Source organism: Octopus sinensis, linkage group LG2 (assembly GCF_006345805.1).
Source record: "Octopus sinensis linkage group LG2, ASM634580v1, whole genome shotgun sequence".
In the NCBI taxonomy this organism is placed as follows: Eukaryota; Metazoa; Mollusca; class Cephalopoda; order Octopoda; family Octopodidae; genus Octopus; species Octopus sinensis.
In genome coordinates this window covers 108,155,202-108,165,142 of record NC_042998.1, presented here as the reverse complement: position 1 = coordinate 108,165,142, position 9,941 = coordinate 108,155,202, and the positions used below count along the sequence as shown (strand labels likewise).

General features: G+C 37.9%; 1 protein-coding gene across 10 annotated transcripts in view; it reads left to right on the top strand.

Annotated features, from left to right (window-relative positions):
- The first annotated feature begins 678 nt into the window (after positions 1–678).
- LOC115225588 (coiled-coil domain-containing protein 171) overlaps positions 679–9,941 on the top strand; it is a 268,237-nt gene continuing 258,974 nt past the window's right edge. For 4 of the 10 annotated variants that reach the window (XM_036498806.1, XM_036498818.1, XM_036498816.1 and 1 more), the window contains exons 1-2: positions 679–840; positions 1,534–1,639. The gene's annotated coding sequence lies outside the window, so the exon portion shown is untranslated. Of the gene's footprint in view, positions 841–1,351; positions 1,371–1,533; positions 1,640–9,941 lie in introns of those variants that run through there. The other 6 variants (XM_036498810.1, XM_036498808.1, XM_036498802.1 and 3 more) reach the window with 3 other exon arrangements.

Below are 9,941 nucleotides of genomic sequence, written 5' to 3'. Positions count from 1 at the left end.
CATGAAAACGATTTTCAAAATTTAGTTTGGGCTTTTTAAATTTTGAGTTCAAATATCGATGCTGACGTCAACGTTGTTTTTTTTTTTGTCTTTCTGGGATAGATAAAATAAAGAACCACTCAAGTAATTAGGTCGGTTTAATCGACTTTTCCCTTTGTAAATTTTAGGCCCTTTTAATGATAATTGTTAGAAACAATTATCATTATTGTTATATGTCTAACTGGCAATTTGTTTTCTGTAAGTTACAACTCTTTTAAATTGACACGATTCATATTCATTGGAGATACAAGATTGTGTAATATTATGCTACGTTGTGGAATCTACGTCTTCTGAATGCATTCGCTCTTTCGAAGAAATAAATAGCTTAACATGAATCTTATCTTAGTTTACGAATTTTATTTTCAAAGCAATTGCTTTTTTATTTTTACTCTAATTAATTAATAAATAATGAAATTGAAAAGAGGAATATTAATATAAAGAATAATTGAATTTTTAACAGTATAAATTAATTTCTCATACGGGGCAAAAGTTCGTAGAGAAGAACTGAGTATACATAACAAAGCATGTGTAGACGCGTTTTATGTCGTCATGGTAAAGGTAAACCCCTTAACGACGAAAAGCCGTATCAGTTTTTTTTCATCCAATCATTGATCTGCATTTTTAGTAGCGGAAGTGACGACGGTTCCCCCCAATGAAGTTATAAACAAGAAGCTGAAATTATTGTATCACCATTTGTTGATTTTCCGTTTATATATATACATACATACGCACACACATATATTAACATACACAGGCAAACAAACAGCCACCTTGGTTCCTTGACTAAAGAAGACGTTAAAAGTTCGTACATTTTCCCCACTTATTTATGATATTTAATCTCTATTTAGAATAGTAAATGTTAGAGTCGGCAGAGCGTCGAACTAATTATTTTGCGCTATTTGGTTACCTCACTTTACGTTCTGAGTTCAAATTTCTCAGATTACTTTTACTGTTCATCCTTCTTGGGTCACGAAGAAAATTATTTTAAAATAAAGTTCGGAGGAAAGAAATATAAACGGCTATCCTCGCCAATTGCGTATATTTGCTAGTGTGTGTGTGATGATATATATTATATTGGGTAGTTAATTGCTGTTATAATCTATCACATAAATTTAGTTGCTTAGCCCAGATAGGGTCTGGTCGAGCAAAGTTATGAATCAAACGTATTCCTGTCGTATCAATGTCTTATTTAAGACGGTAAAGTGAGGTTTGACTGCTATTTCCAGCAGATCGAACGGCCACACAATGACTCCGATGTTGGCTCGTAATTACATTCACAGAAGGATTTGAACCTGCGATCCTCACACCACTAATAAAAACACTCCAATTAGGTATGATATTCTACCGTCTGATTATATATAAAAGTTGTATTGCAAAATAGGCAATCTTTCGATTGCCGCAAAATATCTTACTCTGTCTCCCTCTTTCTCTCTCTCTCTCTCTCTCTGTTGTGATTATCACTATTAATTAATTGTCTCGCATTTCTGTTTGCAGAATGTATTGTTATTATTCATCGTGTCAGTGGGGAATTTGGCCAGAAACATTAATTTCAATTTAGTCAATCTTCGTAAATTACTGGGTTGTTGCTGTTGAACCCCAGGTAAGCCTTGATTGAGCAGACCTATTTATTTATTTATTTTATATTACATTTAGTGAACAATAGCGTCGTTAGTTACAAATTTCCTGTAAGTCTATTAGTGGTTCATTCCATTTTTGAGGGGGAGAGTGACAAATGTCTGTAACTCAGAGTAGAACAAATATCATAAAGGATTTCCTTTGAAGGACACCGGTTTTCTGTTTTCTCGCCGATGTTTTCTTGTCCCTTTTTATGTATCTGTTACATACTGAAGTGTATTGGTGTGCTTTTAATATAAATTTGTGTACGTAAAGATATGTATCTGTGGGTGTGAGTAACTATACGTTTATGTGAAATATATTGATATAAATATGTGTATGCATTTGAATGCAAATGTTTGTGTACATATGTACAAGCTTGGATTTGAAGGTGAGCGGAGATGGACACTTATGAAAGGTTTCAGTTATATGTAGGTAATATATATGAATATGTACGAACACATTTAATTATGTGTATGCAAGTAGTTGTGTCTGTAAACATCATCAAGGATGTATGTATACAGTTTTATATATATATATATATGTATGCATTAGTAATATTTATGTAAATGCTGAAAAGTCACAAGGTGGTAAACTGGCAGAACAAATGCATTTCATTCGTCTTTACATTCTGAGTTCAAATTCTGCCGTGGTCGATTTTGCTTTCATCCCTTTGGGTTTCGATGAAATTGGTACCAGCTGGGCACTGGGAATGATGTAATCGACCCCCGCCCTCCACGCGCCATCAAAATTTTATACTTTGTGCCTGTAGAGTAATGGATTGTGACAGGATTTCTATTTTTGATTGCTAAACAGCCTGATTTCTTCCAAGTTATTACGCAAGCATCGTGAAAAACATTTCTTATAAAACTGTATATTTAAAAGTAATTGCAAATTGTAATCGCATTTAATATATAGGCGGCGAGCTGGCACAAACGTTAGCACGCCAGGCAAAATGCTTAGCGGTATTTCGTCTGCCGTTACGTTCCGAGTTCAAATTCCACCGAGGTCGACTTTGCCTTTCATCCTTTCGGGGTCGATTAAATAAGTACCAGTTACGCAATCGACTTAATCCGTTTGTCTCTCCTTGTTTGTCCCCTCTGTGTTTAGCCCGTTGTGGGTAGTAAAGAAATAGGTATTTCTTCTGACATTATGTTCTGAGTTCAAATTCCGCCGAGGTCGACTTTAACTGTCATCCTTTCAGGGTCGATTAAATTAAGTACCAGTTACGCACTGGGGTCGATGTAATCGACTTAATCCCTTTGTCCTCTCTACGTTTAGCCCCCTGTGGGCAATAAAGAAGCACACACACACACACGCACGCACGCACGCACACACACACGCACGCACACGCACGCACACACACACACACACACACACACACACATATATATATATATATTATATATATCTATATATATATATATATATATAGCGTCGTGCCGACCAAAGCCTTGTGACGGAAACTGAAAGAATGTTTGCAGATAGACAAATACAAGCATATATGTTTATATATATGCTTGTATATATATGTTTATATTCAGACGGAAACTGAAAGAAGCCCATTGTGTGTGTGTGTATTTATGCATGTATGTCTGAAGTCCCACAACTCCATCTTCGTTTGACAACCGACGCTGATGTGTTTATGTCCCCATACCTTCAGCCAAAGAGACCGATAGAATAAGTACCAGACTTACAAAGAATAAGCCCTTTGGTCTATTTCTTTGACTAAAACCCTAACTGAAACAAGTAAAAGGATAAAAGAATATATACATATATAGATATATATAGAGAGAGAGATGGGTGGGGTATGCTCACAATGATGTATGTGTTTATATATACATGTATGTATATAACTGTCAACCACAGCATTTTACAAACTCATTAACTTCTGACTTCCTACATTGCTCCGATTATACCTTTCAACACCTGGTTTCATTTTCACCTTATTATCTCTTAATTTCTCTCTTCCACTACCTCCCACCACAATGCCATCCAAGGCATGGCAGCTAAGAGATAGGTTTGAATTTAACCAATAAATGACAAATTTATTTAAAAGTGACCTTTATCTATAATTCAGCCTTTTATAGTTCCAACAATGCTATCTTTTGGGCCACTGTTCCCTTGTAAATACTCCCACTGTTGGGTTGCAAGTTCAAGCTGATTTTTTTGCATCTAAGGACATTCTGCTGTTTTGTACAGCTCTACAACAGAATACTTTATATATCTGCATATAATGAATATATACAAATACAAGCATATATGTTTGTAAGTGTGTTGGCAATACACATACTCTCACATTCATGGCATACTTGGTGGGTATAGGTATGGTACAAGGAATGAGGCAGGGTCAAAGCTTATGTAGTCCAGGATGTAAATGACCTAAGCAATACAAACTCCAAGAAACTGGCCAGCTACCTGCTCTTCTTCCAGCCAACTGAACACACAAACCAGAGAGACTCTATTCTTACCAGGAAATGAGGTAACCTGATGGTTGTAATTGCTAAGTCTTTCTCTTGTGATGAATGTACAATATTGGTGATTAGTGACTTCAGAAGAAGAGCTAGATGGTCAAAAAACAAAAACAAAAATTTGAAGAAGGGAGTTATAGAAGCTGAAAGAGTTATTAGCTATGTGCAAATTTGAAAAAACCAAAGTTGATGTCCATGAAAGAGGAGACAATGAGGAATTCCTACAAAACAATCTACTGAGGATTACTGCCTAGATCTGAGACTGATCGAGGTCCCGGCAAGACAGAAGGTGAGATAGAAGTGGAGTAATGCTACAGATAGGAATATACAACTTAAGAGACAGGCTTGGAATGAGTGAAGCACTATAGACAGGCTTGGATGAGAAAGCACTATAGAGACCCATTTCAAGTAGCTAAAGAGAAGCTAAATATCAAGTATGCTTAGCTAGGGGTGACACAAAAAACAGTATATCGGTACATATTCTGGACCATAAGGAGCAGAAGTAAAAGATATTCATCATCATCATCATCATTTAATGTCCATCTTCCATACATGCAAAAGAGTGTCAGAAAAGATTGAGATATCATTGGAGAGAATTACATTCAAAATGATATCAGTGCACTAACCCTTAATAATACATAAAAGAGACAGAGGAGTACTATGATGAGAGACTGTTAAACAGGGAGAATGCATGGGAAAGAGAGTTTACCTCAGTAGACTCAATAGAGTTGTATATTCCTATCTGTAGCATTACTCCACTTCTATCTCACCTTCTGTCTTGCCGGGACCTCGATCAGTCTCAGATCTACCCATTGAAGCTGACAGTTGTATGATAGATTAAACAGTTGTATGATAGATTAAACAATGAAGGTTATGAAAGCTAAGAAGGCAAATATTGTCCCTGAGAGCCTAAAAATATCTGGTGAGGCAGTCATGCACTAGTCACATGCATAGTCAATTAGGTATTACAAGATGTCTGATATGGTATTATCATTGTCAACTGCTACCAGAGCAGTAGAAATGCACTAGGGAGAGGAACTATAGAAGCATCAAGTGCAGTTGATTAAGTATAGAATTAGCTTCGCTAAGATGCTGTGTAGGTTTGTGCTAAGAACAAGAACTACTGATACCCTCTTCCTGATGAGACAAATGCAGAAGTACTCTGCTAAGAATAAGCCCTTCTATCTAACATTTGTCAGTCTGCAGAAGGTCTTTGACAGAATTCCATACTCTATAGTCTGGCAGTTATTAAGGAAACTAAGAGCAGCTGAGTGAATTTTTTGACTGTACAATTCATGTGCAGTTAACTTGGTGAGTGATAGCAATGGAGTTTAAAATGACATTGCTGGCCTATAGATGCGTCAAAGATGTATAGAAGAAATCTCAGATATGGAAGCAAAACCTAGACTTAAGATGCTTCACAATAAACTTTGCAAAGGGTAAAGTTTTACTAAGTAGAAAAGAAGACAGGACCTTATTATTATCAAGGAAATGGTCATGCTTCATATGCAGAAAAGGCATGGGTAAAAATTCCATATGCATTGTATACCCTGCATGTATACAAGATACAGAATCACTGAAAAGCTAAATGAAAAGGAAGATTTCATATACAGTGATGCAGTAAGCATTAAAGAGCATCTGTAAAACAAGTTCTCTCAAATGTCTGGACAACCACGACAAATAGTTGATAGCTTTTGGTAACTAGGTGACCTAATTAGCAGTGGCATTGGGTGTTCTGAAAGCATAGTAGCCAGAGTAAGAATGGGCGAGAAAAAGTTCAAAGAGTTGTTGATGTATGTGCATGTTTGTGAGGCATAGGCCTTGAATGCAGTGATTAGAAAAAAATGAAGCAAGCATGATTCACTGTATGGATAATGTTAGTGTGCATGAACAATAAAGCACAAATCTAAGTGAGAAAGTGAACATAAGCACAATCTGGTATAATGCACAAGAGGGAAGGTTGCTAATATAGGTATGTGGTGGATACTGGAGATTACAACTGCATAAAGCAGCTCAGGGAGACCTACAAAGTCATGGAATGAGGTGGTGGAAACTGACCTAAGGATGATGATCCTCATGAAGGAGATGGCAAAGGACTGATGGTCAACAGTATCACAACCCTTTGCTAGAAAAAACATTCACTTGTGCAAGTATGATGAATTGAATGTCAACATAGTGGTAATGATGGAGACTAAGAAGTATGTGTATATATATATATACACATATATTTATATGTATATATGAGTGTGTATATATATATGTATGTATATATATATGTATGTATATATATATATATGTATGTATATATATATGTATGTATATATATGTATACATATATATGCATATATATATACATACATATATGTATATATGCATATATATATATACATACATATATTTACATGTATACATATGCATATATATATATATACATACATATATATATATGTATACATATATATATATAATATATATATATAATATATATATATATATGTATATTTGTATCTTGTGGTACCAGTGCCGTGGCACACAAGAAATCCATCAGTGCTGTAGTCAGTGCGGTGGGCACATGACAAACCCCATCCGATCGTGGCCGTTCGCCAGCCTCATCTAGCACCTGTGTCGGTGGCACATAAAAACACCATCCGAAGACCCGAGCACCTGTGTCGGTGGCACATAAAAACACCATCCGAAGACCCGGCAAGACTAGTCAGGCCATAACCCATGGCCCCTACCTGGGACGTAGTCAGTCCACCTGTGCATAGTCCACCTGTGCATACCTTCCTTCTTGTGACACTTGTGAAGACCTGTTGAGGCAAGTGAAAATCAAATCAAAACAAATCAAAATAGATGAACATCAATGGAATTTGTATCCTTGTGGTACCAGTGCCGGTGGCACGTGGCACACAAGAAAACCATCCGAACGTGGCCGTAGCCAGTACCGCATCGACTGGCCTCCGTGCTGTGGGCACGTAACAAGCACCATCCGATCGTGGCCGTTTTGCCAGCCTCATCTGGCACCTGTGTCGGTGGCACATAAAAACACCATCCGAGCGTGGCCGTTTGCCAGCCTCGTCTGGCACCTGTGTCGGTGGTACATAAAATCACCCACTACACTCTCGGAGTGGTTGGCATTAGGAAGGGCATCCAGCTGTAGAAACACTGCCAGATCTGACTGGACTGGTGCAGCTTTCGGGCTCCCCAGACCCCAGTTGAACCGTCCAACCCATGCTAGCATGGAAAGCGGACGTTAAATGATGATGATGATGATGTATATATATATATATATGTATATACATGTATATATATATATATATATGTATATACATGTATATATATATATATGTATATGTATATATATATATATGTATACATATATATATATATATAACTTAGAATAACTTAGAAAGGTTTTTGGCCAGTATTGGCCCAGGCCATGTCTAACTTAATAGCACCACCTGGCGAAGTCTTTCAGTTCAGGATTTGGGCACCAAGGCCCATTCGAGCAGAGAGTTATTGTTTGCGGAGACATATCCGGGTGTGGGTGGTTTGTCCGGTACTGTTTGAAGGAATTTGTCCAAAGACTTCTTGAATTTTGTGTGGTCAGTTTCTTTTTTGACGTGTCCTGGTGTAATGTTGAAGAGAGCGGGTCCAATTGAGGTGAAATAGTTGTGCCGTATTGTCGTTATGTGATGCGATTTAGATTTTTGTTGTGGACGGATGGCACGTGGTCCAAGCCTTGGATGCATTTTGAAGGTGATGCCAACATCATTCGGACAGTGCTGATGGAATATTTTCCACATCATACAGATAATGTAGCGTTCACGGCGTCGTTAGAGTGAATACAATTTCAGCTTCTCTAGTCTACCCCAGTAGTCAAGGTCTGACATGCCATCTATCTTTTTTGTGATTGACCTTTGGGGAGCTTCAATTCTCATAATATTTTGTTTTGTGTAGGGAGACCACAGTGGACAGCAGTATTCAAGGTGGGGTCGGGCAAAAGTGGAGAAGAGAAGGATAATAGTGTGGGAATCTCTCGACTGGAAGGTTCTGAGAATCCAGGAACACATTCTGCGGGCCATGTCAACTTTGCTGCTTATATGTGTAGCCCAGCTTATGTTGTTGTCCACTGTTACTCCCAGGTCTCTGATGTTGTTGGATGCCATGAGAATTTCTCCAGAAGAAGAGAGTATGGGAGTTTCAGAGCGTCCTCCCTTCCAAAGTGGATCAGTTCGAATTTGTCTTCATTTAGCAACATGTTATTCTTTTCCGCCCATTGGACAACAGCCAGTAGGTCTGACTGAAGGTTTATTCGGTCATCCACGCCATTGATGACCTTCTGGAGCTTGGAATCATCAGCGAAGGTTCTGATGTTGCTGTGTTTGATGGTGTCAGTAATATCATTTATGTAGATGATGAAGAGAAGTGGGCCCAACACAGTGCCTTGTGGGACACCACTGCTGACTTTGGCTGGGCTGGATTTGACTCCTTCGACTACAACATGTTGGGTTCTGTTAGAGAGGAAGCACTCGATCCATTGCAGCAGCTTTCCAGTGACACCAATATTGGACAGCTTTCTCAGAAGGATCTTATGATCAACCCTGTCAAAGGCCTTGCTGAAATCAAGGTAGATGACATCAGTGTTGGAACCCTCTCCCAAGGCTCTCAAAATGTCATCAAAATGATGCAGTAGCTGCGTCAGGCAATCTCTCCCATTACGGAATCCATGCTGGTTGGGGTTCAGCATATTATGACTCTCAAGGAAGTGAGTCATACGCGATCTCAGCACCCTCTCAAATACCTTGATGATATGAGAGGTGAGTGAGATTGGACGGTAATTCACGGCAAGCGATTTGTTTCCTTTTTTGAAAACTGGGACAACAGACTGGGATAGAAGGTCTTCTGGTATATATCCAGCATCCAATGAGTTCCGCCACAGATTGGCTAGAGGGGGTGCAAGTTGGTTTTGACACATCTTCAAGACACAAGCAGGGAACCTATCGGGACCTACTGCTGAATTATGCTTCATTTCCTTTATTGCTGCTAAGACATCAGGAGCGCTAAATGTTATGTCCGATAAAGTGTATTGGGGAGTAACATCACTGATACAGCCCAGATCAGTCATATCAGGATTGCTGAAAACAGAGCAATATTGTTTCTGCAATATTTCTCCCATGGTTTTGGCATTGTCTTGAAGAGTACCATTTTCATCAATCAGAGGGCCAACAGTAGAACCAGTGACTCTGTGTTTTTTTGCAAATGAAAAGAACACTTTGGGATTGAGTTTGATCTTCTCAATGGCCCAGGCCTCTTCAGCTCTTCGCTGACTATTGATGATAGACATCATGTTGTTTTGGAGTTTATGTTTTTTAATCTCTAGCGACGAGATGGCAGTCAGGTTGGTGTGTTGCTGTTGACAGTATTTCAGCATGTTGATCTTTTTGTTGATTCTTTTAATTTTCCTTATGAGAGATTTTCTATTTCTAGGGATTCGACACTTAGATTTGTTTGCAGATCTTAATGGGGTGTGTCTTGCACATATGTTCGTGATGGTGTCTACAAGTGACTGCCAGGACTTTTTGATGTTAGTGGGTGTGTATGTGTGCGTGAAGGACCAATCGACTTGTGCAAGATCACCAATCGACTTGTGCAAGATCACCAATCGACTTGTGCATATATATGTATACATATATATATATATATATATGTATATATATAATATATATGTATAATATATATATATATATATATATATGTATATATATATATATATATGTATACATATATATATATATAATATATATATATACACAT